At 46.4% G+C, this 16623-nt stretch overlaps 1 pseudogene; it reads left to right on the top strand.

The window, feature by feature from the left end:
• Positions 1–247: 247 nt before the first annotated feature.
• Positions 248–16578, top strand: LOC115390286 (serine/threonine-protein kinase N1-like; annotated as a pseudogene).
• The last annotated feature ends 45 nt before the right edge of the window (positions 16579–16623 follow it).

Here is a 16623-nt window from a genome sequence, read left to right as displayed (position 1 = left end):
AATAATTTACCAAACGCTTCGAGTGGGAGACTCTATCCTTTGTCCTCCATTACTCTCTCGCTCCCCTCTGACAGCGGCAGAAATGGCAGAGGAAACAGGAAAGGCCTGAGCAGCTTGGTGTTGGACGGATATCCTCTTTCGGAGGCGTTCCCCCTCCTCCCTCACTTAACTCTCCCTCTCTTTATCTCTTTTTATCGGTTTTCCCCCCCTGGCCCGTTTTTTTTTTTTTTTTTTGCTCTCGGTGTGGCATTAAGTTGTCGGTCTGAGCTCGGAGTTCAGCAGTTTTCTGCTCCTCTCCGGCCGTTTCGGAGGTCTTCGGGACCGAGTGGACTATGTGTTGGCATGGCGACGAGGAGGATGAGGACAGCTCCGAGGTGAAGTCGGTTTGATTTTTGTGTGGTCTTCGTACAGTGATTTCTCTCCTTCCTCCTGCTGGGATCCGTATTCGCTCTCCGACTGGTGTCTTTTCACGCTAACCTTGTAACCGTTGAAGTGTGTGTGGTCCCGTTTTATAGCCGTGCTTAAATAACTATTAGTGGTTTTCAGGTGAGTTAATGCAGCCTTGAGCTGTAGATGAGACGTGAGATCGTGAGAAAATACTGAACGAGGACTGTAACACAGATAATAAGACGGCTTTATAATCCACTATTATGCTTGTGTATGGGTTTTTTTTTTGTTTTTTTTTTTTTGATAAAGTAAACTATCCTGAAAATGACATCTTTGTTGTTGTTTTTTGAGAAAAGTAAATTTTGTTAATGGACCGGGCGGTGCAGGATTATTTTAAAATGTTTAAAAGAAAAGCTTTGTAGTTTTTTTTTTTCCCTTCCGCTTTTCCTCCCCCCTCATATCTCCTGGCCTTCCCTCCCATTACCGCCTTATCTGTGTGATTCACCGTGTTGCCAGGCTGAGAGGAGTGATATGTTAGGCTGTTTTCTGTACACGCTATACATTTTGTGGCACTACTGATCACTTTCATCACTCAAAAATACTGGACAGCTCAATGCCAGAACAAACAATAACTCTCCTGAAACACACCTTTTAGAACATTTGGTTTCCTTCTTGAGCCATCGTTTAGCATGTTTGTTTATTTAGGACTTATGCCCATTTTCATTTGAAACAAATACAGGTAAAGTTGCATACTATTGTTGTATCCATCCATGTTTGTCCTGTCTGAGAATGTTCTTTTATAAAGTTTAAATTACTGGCTACTAAAGTCTTTAGCTGATCCCCTCTGTGATACTAGATACGACCCAGATCGAGGCTCCGCTTATGCGACAGCGACTTTGAAGTGAAAACGGAAAACTTTTGTTGCTGGTTGGGCGTCTGTTTACACGACGCCGGTGCTCGGAGCCGCTGAAAACGCTGCTGCGACACGTGTGCGCCACAGCTGTAGTAAACGCTTCATCCGCACAAGGAAGAGGACAGTGACAACAATGGCAGGCAGGGGTCCATATTCTCACGGGACTTGACAGGTTGATAGATGAGTCACCCGAACAACAATCCATGTGCTTTTTTCCGTGTGCTCGCCATTGTTGGCTGATAGCGCATTGTGCTGCGACACGTGTGTGGTTCCATTGCAAAGCTTACGATCCGAGGCCGCAGTTCGCTTGGGTTTATTTTTAATGTGTTGTTGCAACGACAAAAAACTAACAGACAGCAGAATTGCCACTGCAGCAACACATCTGGGCGAGCAATCCAACGCTTCACTATGAGAGGGAGCCCCGACATCGCCGTGAGCGCCAGTTGTCTGTAGTCCCAGCCTGACCTTCCTCTTTGTCGTCCTGTCCAGAGCGACCCGGGTGGACTGTCCGTTCTGGAGCAGCTCGGTCTGGACCAGAACACCGACTTCTCGGACTCCAACGTTCAGCAGGTCCTGGACGAGCAGCGTGAAAGGATCCGCAGGGAGATACGGAAGGAACTGAAGATCAAGGAGGGGGCCGAGAACCTGCGCAGGGCCACGACCGACAAGAGGAACGCACAGCAGGTACGCCACCGTCTCATCTCCCGGCAAGCTGTCACACACGGCACTAGATCTGTGATTCAGGGGGTGGAGGAGGGGTGGGAGAGAAGAGTTTCCTACGTTGACAACATCACAGTAGCAGAATCAACTGATCCCGCGTTGGGGGGGTGGGGGGCAATTCTGGTTCAAACAAAGATCCCAGATGAAAAAATCCTGCCACTTTCAAACTCCAGATTTTCAGGCAAGTTTGAACTCAGGTCCAACACCTATATTCATGTTTTCACTAGTAGAACGCCATTTCCAGTTGATGTCTCCTTCAACAGAAAGTTCATCTTTCTGATAAATCTGAACCTTCGTTTGAACCCTCATACGACTCGTGTTTTGACCCCGGGTGGTGATGATGTGTAAAACATAAACAAGATGCAGTGATTTGCCAATCTCAAATAATTATGATGGAGGATAGAAGGAGTCCTGCCAATCGTTGTAGTCGAGTGTCATTTCCCGTTTTTACTTGATTCCATGCTTTGTAAACAGTCGTTGCCTTCAGTCTTGTACGTTAAATGATCAGTTATGTGTTCTTGAGATGTGTGAAGACTGAATCGTGTCAACTTTTTACACTAATCCTGAAGCATAGCCTTACATTGAATTGTTTTTTTTTTTTCATTTTGTATTTAATAACAATATATCTTCCAATCATTTACCTTCACATGGTTTTCTTTTCTTTCTTTCTCTTCTAAATTTTTTTTTAAATGGTTAATTCTTGATGCAAGTGTATGCCACAACTGCACCAGTTCCTTATCTGGCTCTGTGTTCAGTTCTATTTGGCAGAAGCTTCAGCCTGAGGGTGTGTTGGTAAAAACCTGTTTATAAATAAATATTCACGCGTGATTTATAACAGTAATGATCGTTCAATAGTTCCCTCCTTTGTTAAGACAAGTATTCAGTGTTTCATCACCTTCAGAGTCATACCCAGTCTGCACAGTGGCATTGTGTTTGGATGAAAACCTGTCAGCATTAAAACCTGATTGAATTTATGACGAGTTCAGGAATGAAATCCATTGATTGTTTTCCAGTGTTGGAAATGTTCAAAGAAAGCTTCCTGTTGTCTTTCTTATATCGACACTTTCCATTAAGTAGCCATATTTATCGATGGATGAGATGAACTGCATCATCTCCAGCACCTATTAAAATGTTCCTGCCTTGTTTTTTTTTTTTTTTAATGGAACCTGCAGGTGGACAGTCAGCTGAGGTCTTCAAACCGCAGGCTGGACAGTCTTCACGCTCAGCTCCAGGAGCTGGACGCTCACATCGTGGTGAAGGGTGGAGAGGAAAACAAAGGTCAGAGTCTCACTCTTTCTGCCGCACCTTTGGATTTACTCAGGAGTTCATACATGAATCGATGAGTAACATGTGACATATTCATCTAGTTGGGAAAGCCTGATGTTTGTCTGCCGCACCTACATTTGTATGAAGTTATGTAGTTTTTGGACAGTTAAAACTGTTTTTATGCCTTTTTTTTTGTTAAAACACAATTCAGAGGAAAAAACACATAAAACTGTGTCTCAGTCTTTGGATCTTTTTCCATATTCCCGTATATAAAAGCCTTGTTTGCTGCAGAACGACCCCAAGAGTGCAACAATATTATTAGACACAGCGTGAAATTCCCTCAAGGGTGCTTTCATTTTCTTGCACTCCATGTGAAACCTCATCTTGTTCCTTATTATATCGTCTCCAACCTTTTCCTGTTCCGCGCAGATGAGTGTCCCCAGTCTCCCGGGGCAGAGAGCCGCACGTCGGCCCACAAGGAACGCATCGCTGCCCTGGAGAGGCAGCTCAACATCGAGCTCAAAGTCAAGCAGGGGGTCGAGAACATGATTCCCATCTACGCCAATGGATCGACTAAGGTAAAGAAACATCTAGTTTCCCCACACATAGGTGTTCACAATACCGCATTTTATAAATTTTATGTAAAACTGGGATAATAAACAGCAGGCCCGTGGGGAAAAAAGGTTTAATTGTTCAGTAGAGACAGGTTATTCTTTTATTCTAATATCTTGAGTCCCTTTAATGTTCAATCTGTCCTTTTCCATCTGCAGCATTAAAGAAAAGTATAATTACGTCAGAATTTACTGCGATCATTACCTTTATGTCAGAAGGACAAAGGAACACTGTGTAGTCGCCCCCCCCCCCCCCCCCCCCCCCTCAGGTGAACGATAACCTTCTGCATGTCTGGTTTCATGATCAGCTTCTTTTCAATCTGCTGACTCAGCCGATATTTTCTAGTTGCTTAATATTATAAATCTAAATCGGTCAGATGCTGACGCCTCGTCACTCAGGTTGGATTAGCCCCCCCTCTGTGTCTGTTCAGCATCTGTTTGACTTTGTCATTTGACCTTGTTTCTGGTGCTCCACCTTCCGGAAAGGAAAGAAGCAGGGATGGGAGGGAGAGCCTCAGAGGGCCGTCTTTCATATCCCCGATTAAAAACCCAGTTTTCCTCCATTTCACATCTGCCAGTGAACATTTCAGACACAATTAAGAGGTACAGAGAACAGAGGTACTGACAGTGTTTCTCGCTTCTCCCTCCGTGGCAGGATAAGAAGATGCTGCAGACGGCCCAGCAGATGCTGCAGGACAGTAAAACTAAAATCGACATCATCCGCATGCAGGATCCCAAAGCCGTCCAGGCCACTGAGCACGACGACGACGTACCAGGTGAGTCCTGCTTCGCTTTGCGGAAGGCGAGCTAACCAGGAGTCCGAGCAGAGAGAGGCTGTGGCTGCAGCAGGCTCTGATTGCTCGGCTGGATTTACACGTCAGTGCCTTTAAAAACCACTGCAGCTTCCATACTGGGCTCATCAGGAAAGCTTCTGCACTTCAGATGGCAGGAAAATGGGTCTGCTGCAGATCAATCGATAACGGTTGTCCCTGAAATTAAATCCAGCTCATTTTCTGCTGCATATGAACCCAGAATAAGATCACGACCTTGCAGATTTTTGATCGCCTGCAGGGTGAATATCATTTTCATGATGCTGTGAGAATGTGGTTCATGTTGGCGGTCGTCTGGAAGTGACAGGTCGCGCCTCTCATCTCCGTGTGTCTGTATTAGATCTGCTTTCATTCTTCTTCTCTGCACATCGTACAGCAGCTGCAGACAGCACACACACACACACACACACACGAATGCATAAACAGATCAATGGCGAGCAAGTGCAGTGTTTTCACCTGGGTCTTCCACAGATGAAGAGGATTGTTTAGGTTTGATCCACAGTGGAGTGTGTGTGTGTGTGTGTGTGGCTTCCACATATCGGCGTGAGCAATACAAAGCCTGTGAAATAGCCCACCTGGTGCGTTAACACAAATCCACACACAGACGCACAACACAAAGAAACGAGTGGCCCCAACTAACCAGGTGGGCAGATGAAAAGTGTTTGACACAGAAAAAAAAACACACACACAGACGCTCACACTGTATCATGCTGTCCGTGCAAAGCAAAGCACCTTTTGATGCGAAAGTTGCAGTTTTCGGACCGCTGTAGTGCGATAAAAGCCCCCACGCGCCTTTGTTGTTCATTAAACTACAGTCAGAGGGTGTTTTTGCCTTCTGCTTCAGTTTCCTCTACGGGCAGTGGCAGAATGATCAATGGAAGGACAGGTAAAAAGGTTTAGAAAGGTTTTTTCTGGGAGCGCAGTGAGTGGCGTCGTCCATTAGGGCCTCGCTGAAAAGGAAAAAAAAAAAAAAAACGGGCCATTGATGACATTGACGTGAGGAGGAGGGTCTGTGAAAATTAGCGGTGAGAGAAAGACGCGCCGAAGAGTTAAAGACGACCAGGTCAAAGTGAGAGACTGTTTAGAAAGTGGTGTCATCAGAAATGCTTCAGCTGTGCTTTAGTATTTCTAAGACTCGTTTTAAAATGTGTTGTGATTACAGCAGATAATGGTAAACCGCAGAATTCCTGCACAGCTCTGATTTCTCTTATTTCAAACAATAATATCTGACATAAATGACTGTAGCGAACTGGTCAGACATGGTGCAGCTTCCCGTGGATTCACTAAATATTTTATAAATCGCCGAACTGAACAGACATGTCACCGCTCCGATTATTCCCCCGGGTTCTCCCATGTTTTATGCTTTTTCCACTCTGTCTTCCTGTTCATGTCCTGTATTTATAGCTGGTGATGGAGAAATGCATAACGGCAGCCTGCCCGGTGGTGTTCCTGCTCTTACCTCCAATAAAGCAGCCGGCAGTGTGTCGTTCTTTAGCTCTGAGGTCTGTAAGACAGCATCGATGTCAGGATCTGTAAAAACCAACATGCTGACAGTTATCAGTCTATTAATACAATACAGAGAGAAAAAAACTTTTCCATTTAACTGACTTTGGTTTATTGCTTTATGTCGTGGAATTGGAGTTGGTGTTTGTCCTATCTGTTCCCTGACCTCTATTTTGGAGCTCTTATGCAACGTCCTCAGTTTATGGATCCCAGTTCATTTGTTCAAATGACTCAAAGGGAAAAAGGCGAGCAGGACTTTACAGGCTTCACTGCTGCTTTGAACATATTTCAGATCTTCCTTTTCTTCTGACTGTCTCCTCTTTTTAATAATTCATTTTGAACAATAATCTGCCATAAAAGTGAAATCCATTCACTACAGCAATAATTATTTCTCTTATTTCTCATTTTTTACAGTTTATGCAGACTTATAAGATCTAATGTTAAAAAAAGTGACAAAAGAAAACGACACACACATTTTCTCTCCTTTTTTCTTTGCGATTTGCTTTTGTTTCTTCTGGTCTCCGGATCCTTTCTGGCGATTCAGCCCCTCTCTGTTAAACCACACACTATCACAGGGCTGTGTGTGTGTACAGTGTACACAGACAGACAGACAGTCTCCAGGCACCACACCCGCCAGAGGGGTCATCTCACAGGGCCTGGGCTCCAGGCACAACACCTTATTAGGAGATAAAAGCATCCAGACCACTTTCTTCCCTTACACCCCCCCTCCTCTCCTCCGCTCGCTGTTCTTTTCTTTTTTCCCCCTCTTCATTGCGGTGTTGTGAATGGTTCATGACTCATAAAAGATCATCCCCAATCACTCTTCGCTGATCGCACATTTTAAAGTCAAATGCAACCTTTTTTTTTTAAACGCGTCGTATCCTGTTACCCTCTCTGCGCTCGGCTGCGCTCGGCTGCGCTCGCCGTTACCGTATCCATTAAACTAAACCACTTAGCTCCAGATGCGTTTCAGTGCTGACCCTGTGGTGTTCATTACGCGATTCCATGCCTCTGTTTTTCTGCAGTAACACGACTAGCATTGGACGAGCCCTAACGGTTCCACGGCGGAGTGATCTTGCTCGAGTTTTCGAGGCCTTTCAGTTCAGATGGAGAGCGACTTGAAGCAGCGCGTTATTTATTCATCCTCTATATTACCCACCGCGGGAGGTCGACCGGGTCTTATCTGGCTGGATTACCGTAAACATTCAGCAATTTTGAGAATAAATAAATCAGGAGTGGCGTTTATTGTTGTGTTTGCTCTAATCATGGGACTCTTGGTCCATCTGGAAACGGCAGAGATGAAGCTAATGCTGCCTGCTGGTGAACGCTCGGCCTGTTTACCTTCCTCCAGGCGCTGCTGATGTTTCTTTGTGTAATGCATTAACGCATAAAGCTCGCCCTGCTGGCCCCGGGGGCCTTTCCTAAAAACACCTCGCCTCCAAAACGAGCGAGCGGGACTCGCATCCGTCCAGCCAGCAGGGACAAAACAGACTCACTGATGCTGCTTTCCTAAACCCAGGTAACCAGGACCTGTTGGAGCTGCGCATCGAGGAGCTGAGGCATCACTACAGGGTGGAGCACGCCGTCGCCGAGGGGGCCAAGAACGTCCTGAGGCTCCTGGGGGCCAGCAAGGTTCAGGACAAGAAAGCTCTGTCTGAGGTTGGCACAGTCGGCGATCAAACAAATGGGGGTAGAGAATCCATACGAAGCGATGGAGGTTAACGTGTGTGTTCTCCCCGTGCGGCGTCTTGCAGGCGCAGTCCCGTCTCAGCGAGTCGTCCCAGCGCCTGGACCTGCTGAGGGACTCTCTGGACCAGCGTCTGGCCGAGCTCCCCAAGGACCACCCCAAGGCCAGCGTCATCAAGGAGGAGATGGTCCTGGCGTCCTCGCCCGCCTTCAGCTCCGGCCACAGCGCCCCCTACCTACACAACCAGTACAGCACGCTCAACAAGCCCTCGCCTCTCACTGGTGGGTCACTCAAGACCGAGTTACACACCTCCAACTCAACACACACACACTCTGAAACTGAAGGTTAATCAGAATCAATTTGTTCCTGCTGTTTAGAAATGAGAGGTGAAGAAGCTTTCTGGACTTTAGAGGTTTTTTTACGCCAAGAAATGTACTTCAGTAGTGATTTATTGCCAGTATTATTCTTGTTCGACCCACATCCTACTTGGTTTTCATGTTTGTTTTTTTTATGACCTTGCTGACAACTTGTGGTTGCTTTGAGAGAGAACCAGCCAGGCCTGCCATGTCATGGCTTCGTAGCTCCAACTAGAGGCGGACGGCTGCATGACAGTTAATCAGTCCCGATAGGGTTAATGCAGGGGTGTCAAACATGAGGCCCATGGGCCAAAGCTGGCCCGCAAAAGCCTCCAATTAGGGTCACCAAGCAAATGGTGTAGATTTCAAAGAAAACATTGATTTCTTTTTCTTCTTCTTCTTTTTTTTTTTTTTTTTTTTTGTCAGTTAAACAAACTTGTTGAGAGTAGTGAACACGATGCAACACTGAGAACCGAGCTGAGATCGTGGCCATGAGCGTTCATCAAAGTCATGTTGTCTGGGTCGGTTTGTAAAAACATAAATAAAGCAACAGGTTATTGAACATTTCACTGTATTTTCCACCAGAAAGTATCATTAAAATTGGCTTCATGTAGAGATTGTTGCAGTTCCATATAGTCATTGTTTGTTTATGTGAAATCAATAGTTTTCAGCTTGATGCTGTTTATGTGCCACTAATTTCTCTAAGTTTCTCCAGATTTAATTGTCTCTTAATTGATCTCTTCTGCCTGGCTCCGTGACGGACGGTAACAGTCACCCCCGCTGTGTTTCTCTCGGTCTTCAGGTACGCTGCAGGTCCAGCTGCTCGGCTGCGTTGGCCTACTAGAGGTCGTTCCGGGCCGCAACAAAGGGACGGCGGTCACGCTGCCCTGCTACAGTCCCGGAGACACCAGGTCCTTCATGAGGGGCAGCAAGGGCCTGTACGGCCGCAGCGGCTCGGTCAGCGGCAAGACGCCCAGCAAGACCGAGGAGCTGCTGTGTGAGTCCGCACGTTCCCACGTGATTCCCCCCAACACACGTCGTCTTGATCATTTTCGAATCGATAAGCTGATTAGATAGATGGTGCTTTCAAGGTCACCTCCGATGGATTTTACTTCAATCGCTCGCCGAACCACTTTAGCGGCAGTTTTCACTTGATTGTTTGGAATGCTGCGTAAGAGGATTTAGACAGCTGTTTTAAAGATGTTGCACTTTCTGCTCCATCTCAGCAGATCAATACCTCAGCCGTGTTATGCGCTGCAGCGTGAGCATGAAGCGGTTTTGTTTTTATTCTGCTGAAAGCTTTAGTTTCGGGAGGTAATAGCTTTGTGTGCGTGTGTGTGTGTGTGTGTGTGTGTGTGTGTGTGTGTGTGTGTGTAGCTGAGGTGAGTGCGGTGCTGAAGCTGGATAACACAGTGGTGGGCCAGACAGCCTGGAGGACTGTGGGAGAGCAGGCCTGGGACCAAACCTTCACTGTGGAGCTGGAACGGGTCAGTGAATCCACAGCGCCTCGTCTGATCTTCCAGGATGGAAAAACAGGCGTCGTCTGTCTCAACACTGCTTTTTTTTTTTTTTTTTTTTTTATATGTGTGTGTTTTAGTCGAGGGAGATGGAGATTGCAGTTTACTGGAAGGACTACCGCTCTCTGTGCGCTCTCAAGTACCTGAAGCTGGAGGAGTTCCTGGACAACCAGAAGCACCGGGTTCAGCTGGAGCTGGAGCCTCAGGGCCTGCTGCTGGCGGAGGTAAAGCGCCGCCCACGCGCGCTAATGTCGACTTCACAGCTCCTGTCTGGGTAAAGAGACCTCTGTGCGCAGAGGTCGCCTCGGCACATCTGCACACGTCACACGTGCGCTTCCATAAATATGCAAAGATATTCATGTGTGCGTAAAACGCCCACCTGCGAGGTTTCACATGAACCTGTGCTGCAAAACGCTGCTTTGATATAATGCCTGGATCCAGTGAGGAGTCTGGAAATAAAAATATGTGCCTGCTTTTTCATTTATTTATTTATTTATTTTATTTTCAGGTGACTTTCTTTAACCCCGTTATTGAGCGAGTTCCTCGTCTCCAGAGGCAGAAGAAAGTGTTTTCCAAGCAGCAAGGTGAGAAGCACACAGAGTGGAGGGAAAACTGCTTCTACTCGGCTGTTTTTTTATACATTAAAAAAAAAAAGAAAAGTTACGTTTTATTGTAACTAACATTGACATAGAAATTTGGAGCCAACATAAAGAAAAGCTGCAGTCTGGCAGTTTGATGCTTTTTCTTTAGACCACAGCGCCCTCTGCTGGACAATGTTGTTGAACTAGCAATCTTCAAGAGTCATGAGTAAGCTTAGTGATGCTTTTCAGACTGAAGAAAAAGTTTGCGGTGTGTGTGTGGGTGTGTGTTTGGTGTGACTGTGGTGTTGTGTGTAGCCTCAGATCTGCTGCTTTCAGGTCTGGGTTTTTCTTGGGTTTTTTTTTTTTTTTTTCGAGGGGGAGAGGGGGACTTTTATTTTCCCGAAATTAAACTCAATTCAAAGGAACAAAAATTCGATTTAGTCACATTGACTCCATTTACATTCCACGATAACATTTCCTTTGCTAGACTGGGTTCATCACAATTACAGCTAGTATCAGTAGTTCAAGACTGTTTAATGTTGATAGCCTATTAAATTTAAGCTGGTTGTAGAATATTTAGTGAAAATAATGAGTGACAGTTACGTCTTTTTATCTTAGTAGAAGCAGAATCATTTCCTCTCTTACATCTGCATCTAAAACTGTATTATGTTTGGGAGCTAATTGTTTTGCATTTCCTCACTCGCAGTATGTGAACGAACAGTTTTTCTTCAGTTGAATTTAATGGTTTATAAAGGGACAGGTTTACCATTTTATCAAAATGAAACTTTTTTTGTATTTGTTTCTTTGAGGTTCTTTTATAGTCTGTGAATAGATCAGAAATACTCAACATTTTGGACTCTTCATCTGGATTTATAAGATTTTAACTCCTCCCTTATGTGTTTATTACATATTTTCTTACATTTAAACTCAAGCCCCTGCTTGTCTCACTCCCTGACACACATGCGGGTGTTGCTGCGGGACGTTAAGGACCTTAACCGAACACTCTTTTCCAGGCAAGGCGTTCCTTCGGGCCCGCCAGATGAACGTGGACATCGGGACGTGGGTGAGGCTGCTCCGAAACGCCATCCCCAACGGTCAACAACTCAGGAACCTACAGTCCCAACGCACACAGCGTCTCGCTCACACCGGGTGAGACTCGCACGCCGTCGGAGCGTAACCAGCAGGAGTGTGTGACGTTTGATGGCGATGGATCCGTGCTGCCGAGCAGCAGCTTGCCCTTGAACCTTCTTCCCTTCCTCGTGGTTTCCTGGTGAACGTTAAAGCGTGGATGCTTCCTCTTGCCTCCTGTCCTACCACCCTTATGTGTTTTGTTTTGTTTGTTTTGTTTTTTGTTTTGTCCTGTCGGTCGGCATCGCGGCGTGTGTCTGTCCCCGTTTTGGATCTTTCAGGGAGATCTCAGTGGAGAAGCTGAGTCTGGACAGCGACTCCCCGATAAGAGGCGATTACAAGAGAGACTCGACACACACACCCCGGTGAGGCAGACAGAGAGAGAGTAAACCGGGGAGACAGGGAGGTGTGTGGAAACCTGTGAAAATCTATCCTGAAAAGATTTCCTTTCAGACTGTTGTAGGGAAAAGAGCTACACTTAAATCCACATAATCGATATAAAAATTACTTTTACCCTCAAACGATGATAATGCTGGATGATTAGATCAGTCAGGCCTGGACAATAAGATGGCAGATTTAGCTTGAATTCACATTGACTCAGCTGCCTTCGTCGGGCGGATTGACGACTATGAGGAATTGATCCAGAAACTGGGAGTGTGTGTTTTCCAGAGGAGGGACAGAGTCACTTCATTACTTCATGTCTTTTCCGTCGTGTGTCTCATGACCGCCGTCTCTCTGGACGTCTTTCCTTTGTGTTTCTCCTGAATCGCCCCCCAATAGAACGACTGCCAGTCATCGAGCCCTTCTCCCCCCCGAGACCTCACCCCCGAGTCCCCTGTCCGAACCCCGTCTGTTGGCAGTAGACACACGGACACGGACACGGCCCGTCATGTGTTTGATTTATGAATTCATGTAGAAATCAAGAAAGACGAACTGGATGGGACACATCAGGACCCTTTTTACTGAACTATACAGATCTTAAATTTAACTTGTTTGTTACACATGAATGTTTTATGGCGTGCTGCACCCAGCCTCGCTGCCGACATGTTTAATATCCGTGGTTTGTGCTGTGTGTGTCGATCTCCGCAGCAGGCAGAAGAAAGGTCCTCTCTCTCTGCAGGACTTCAGGCTGATCGCTGTGCTCGGCAGGGGGCACTTTGGGAAGGTGCGCTTTTCAGATTTAACCGTTCCTCTCAAATCTGTGACTTTAAATCTAGGAAATAATAGAAATGTTCACGCAAACAGGTGAGTTACACTCAAAGAGCTCAGTATGTGCACTAATATGATTGAACATGTTGTTCATCTTGAGGCTTTTTTCCTTGTGTTAAATTGCAGTAATTAAAAAGAGAGCGTCTTTTTGAGGTTTTGTTCAGCCTTCATGCTTGCTTGTTGTTCCTCATTAGATTTATATCCATAAATTCTTTGTGTCTTCAGGTGTTGCTGTCGGAGTACAAGAAGACGGGCACTAGGTTTGCCATCAAAGCCCTGAAAAAAGGCACATTGTAGCGCGGGATGAGGTGGGAAAGGTTTGTTTGGATTGACTGCTGGTTTTCTGCTGTGGAGCCTCGTCACTGTATTTATCCTCAGTGTTTAATATCCGCGGTGCTGTAAACCCTGTGATCAGCTTCATCTGTGGGCTTCCGTGTGGGTGTTTCATGGACCAAACTGAAACTAATTATATAATTATGTGCAAATGTCCTGTAATCTTTCTCCTCTGCTCCTCCTGCAGTTCTCCTATCTTATTTCGCCTTTCCTTCTTCCTTCTTCCGCAGTCTGATGTGCGAGAAGCGTATCTTTGAGATCGTGAACCTCTCGCACCATCCCTTCCTGGTCAACCTGTTCGCCTGCTTCCAGACGCCGGAGCACGTGTGCTTCGTGATGGAGTACACGGCGGGCGGCGACCTGATGATGCACATCCACACGGACGTCTTCACTGAGCCGCGGGCCGTGTGCGTACGACTCACGCCCTTTATTCTGAATGTCCACCCGCTCACACAGAAGTCATTCATACAACGCAACTTTGTTTATGGAGCTGTTTAGTCTCTCATTCACAACAGAACTTGAGTCGCTGTGATCGCAGCCACTTCCGGCTTCAGTTGGTGTTTATGGCGTCCCGTGTTTCATTCTTTTCACTGTAAGGTTTGGCTCACGTCTTTGTTTTTTTTTCCTGGACTTCAGGTTTTATGCAGCCTGTGTGGTTCTTGGCCTCCAGTTCCTCCATGACCACAAGATTGTGTACAGGTGAGCAAGATCCTTTTAATTGTTCAGATATTGTAGGTTTGTGTGTTTTGACCTATTTGACCGTCCTGCCTCACCGTCATCTCCTCTCCTTCAGAGACCTGAAGCTCGACAACCTGCTGCTCGATACCGACGGTTATGTGAAGATCGCTGACTTTGGGTTGTGTAAAGAAGGTAAAACAAACAAGGTTTTCTGGCTGACTGAAAATGTTTTTGCTGGGAAAAACAAAAAGCAATTGCATAACGTGGTGACATTTGTAGACTATCATCTCTTCGCGGTTAAAGTTAGAAGTGAATTGGGAACGGGTTCATGGCTCTGCCTCCGTCTGCAGGAATGGGCTATGGGGACCGGACCAGCACCTTCTGTGGGACCCCCGAGTTTCTGGCCCCGAGGTCCTGACTGACACGTCCTACACCAGGGCGGTGGACTGGTGGGGCCTCGGGGGTCCTCATCTACGAGATGCTGGTGGAGAGGTGAGAACTGTTCAAACAACTGTGTGTGTGATATTCCATTTATCTGATCATTGTATTTTCTTAGTGATTTATTTATTTAAATTTAGCGTTTTTTTCAGAGGTTTGACCTGGCTGCACTAATCTGTGTGAGCCTGTAGAATCTGTCAGTGAATAAAATTTGTTTCACCAAAATGGTCGGGACAGGATGTTGAGGAGTAAGGCACATCACAGAAATTCGCGGTATTTATAGTGTACTTAGCATTTAGCGGGAAGGATTTTTTTTTACTGTTTTTAAAATATATGTGAGTCAGATGTTACAGATCCTCAGACCTCACACGTGTTTTACTGCAGATAACCCGTCGGCTTGTCCATTTCACATCTCTAAGAATAGACTGAGTCTTGTGTTTCTGTGCATTCTGTGTCGTGTGCGTGCGCGGTGTGCGTGCAGTCCCCGTTCCCAGGGGATGATGAAGAGGAGGTGTTTGACAGCATTGTGAATGATGAAGTCCGCTACCCAACGCTCCTCTCCACCGAGTGGCGATTGGCATCATGAGAAAGTGAGAACCCAGAAACACACAAACTGGACGTGCTGCTTCCTACGTTGTAAACGATCAGTCGTGATAGTCTGGTAAAACTCATAGTTTCTTACTCGTGTGTGTGTGTGTGCTCAGCTGCTGAGGAGGAATCCTGAGAGACGATTGGGTTCTGGCGAGAAGGATGCAGAGGAGGTGAAGAAGCCAGCCGTTTTTCCGAGTAAGTCCACTTGTCGCGAAACCAATCCTTACTCTCCGAGTTGGAGTATCGGCTGTGGTCCTCAAACCGCCGCCGCCCTCTCCGTGTCCCTGCAGAACGTGGACTGGGAGGCGCTGCTGCAGAGGAAGGTGCCCCCTCCGTTCGTCCCCTCCGTCGTGGGGAAGGAAGACGTCAGCAACTTCGACGAGGAGTTCACCGCCGAGCCGCCGACGCTCACGCCGCCCCGCGAGCCCCGCGTGCTCTCGCGCAAGGACCAGGACAGCTTCCGGGATTTCGATTACGTCTCTGACCTCTGGCTAGCGCCCCGGGGAATGTTGGATTTTTGGAAAGGCGCCGCGACGGGAGTCGTGCCGACAGCCTGCCGTTACCGCACTGGTGAAGGAATGCAGAGTAGACGGGAGGCGGAGTCTGTGTGTTTGCAGAGTTTCAAAGATCATGGACTGAGACGACGAAAAGACAGGACTGGAGTTAGATGTTCTGTCAACAATGGAAGGATAAACACCCCCCTCCTCCTCCTCCTCCCCTCCCCTCCCTCTCTCCACTCATTTGTACAACACAGCAGTGAGTTGTGTGTCGAGCAAACATGAGCCTTGAACGCGGCCTCCCGTCCTGCTGTGGGTCACCTGAGCAGCTCGCTGTCTTTTTCTACTATCGATTGTTTTGTTTTTTTTTTTTTTTTGAGGGGGGGTGTTGCTCAGTGGCCTCTCATACCCAATGCCTTACATTTGTAGTTGTGTTTTGTTCCACAGGAAAAAGCTTTTTGTTTTTATGGGGGGTCCTTGTCACGCCGCAGCAGGAGGGGAAGAGACGAAAACTAGTGACGTCCAGAGTCAATCTCTGCTCGAAGCTTCTGACTTCATGACTGACGTTCGGTGAATTATGAGTTAAATACGGGGTAAAGAACCACTGTCTTATTTCACTCCGGTGTACTTTTCTTCAGATGTCCACCTATTGCTTTTTTTTTTTTTTTTTTTTTAAACTGCTGCTTTGATTTTTCACCAGCAGTTTGCCGACAGTCACTCCTCACTCGTGATTCACCTTCTTTTTTTCAATTGGCCATTTAGATTTTAAGAAAACGTTTCATACCAACATGCGCATGATCACACGGTCGGCCATGTGGCTCATGTTATTTAATTTTTTTTTTTAAACAAAGAAAAATTGAAACACTAAACTGCGATGTAACAAACATTCGTCCTGTTGTCTGCATGCATTCTGAATGTCTGTTTCAGTTCTTAAATCACTAGTTTATTTAAAAAAAGAAAAAAGAAATGGCTGCGGCGTTTTATGTCCACTTCCCTAAACTCACTGATATCTTGACGCACTGGAGGAACCGTGGGTGACGCCATACTTGAATGAAGCTTCATTAGTAGAACGGATTAGATGCCTTACGCCCCCCCCCTCTCTCGGCAATACATTTCTACCAGAACAATATCATTCGAGGGCAGAAGAAGGACAGATGTTGACGTTTTCACCCATCGCCTCATGTTGGTTTTCTTCCTCCTGAAACGTCCTGAGCGCTGGAGGGGTTTGTCATGAAGCTGTACGTGTGGATTTTACTTATCTTGTGTACGACAATACGAACCCATGTGAGCGTATGATGAGATGACTTATTTTATAAAGAAAACCTGGAGTGAATGTCTCTTTGTCTCCTTTTTTTTATCGTCACTGCCGGGTCGGTGG

Source organism: Salarias fasciatus, chromosome 6 (assembly GCF_902148845.1).
Source record: "Salarias fasciatus chromosome 6, fSalaFa1.1, whole genome shotgun sequence".
NCBI classification, from domain to species: domain Eukaryota; kingdom Metazoa; phylum Chordata; class Actinopteri; order Blenniiformes; family Blenniidae; genus Salarias; species Salarias fasciatus.
The sequence above is the reverse complement of the archived record's forward strand: the minus strand, read 5'-3'. Positions and strand labels throughout refer to the sequence as shown.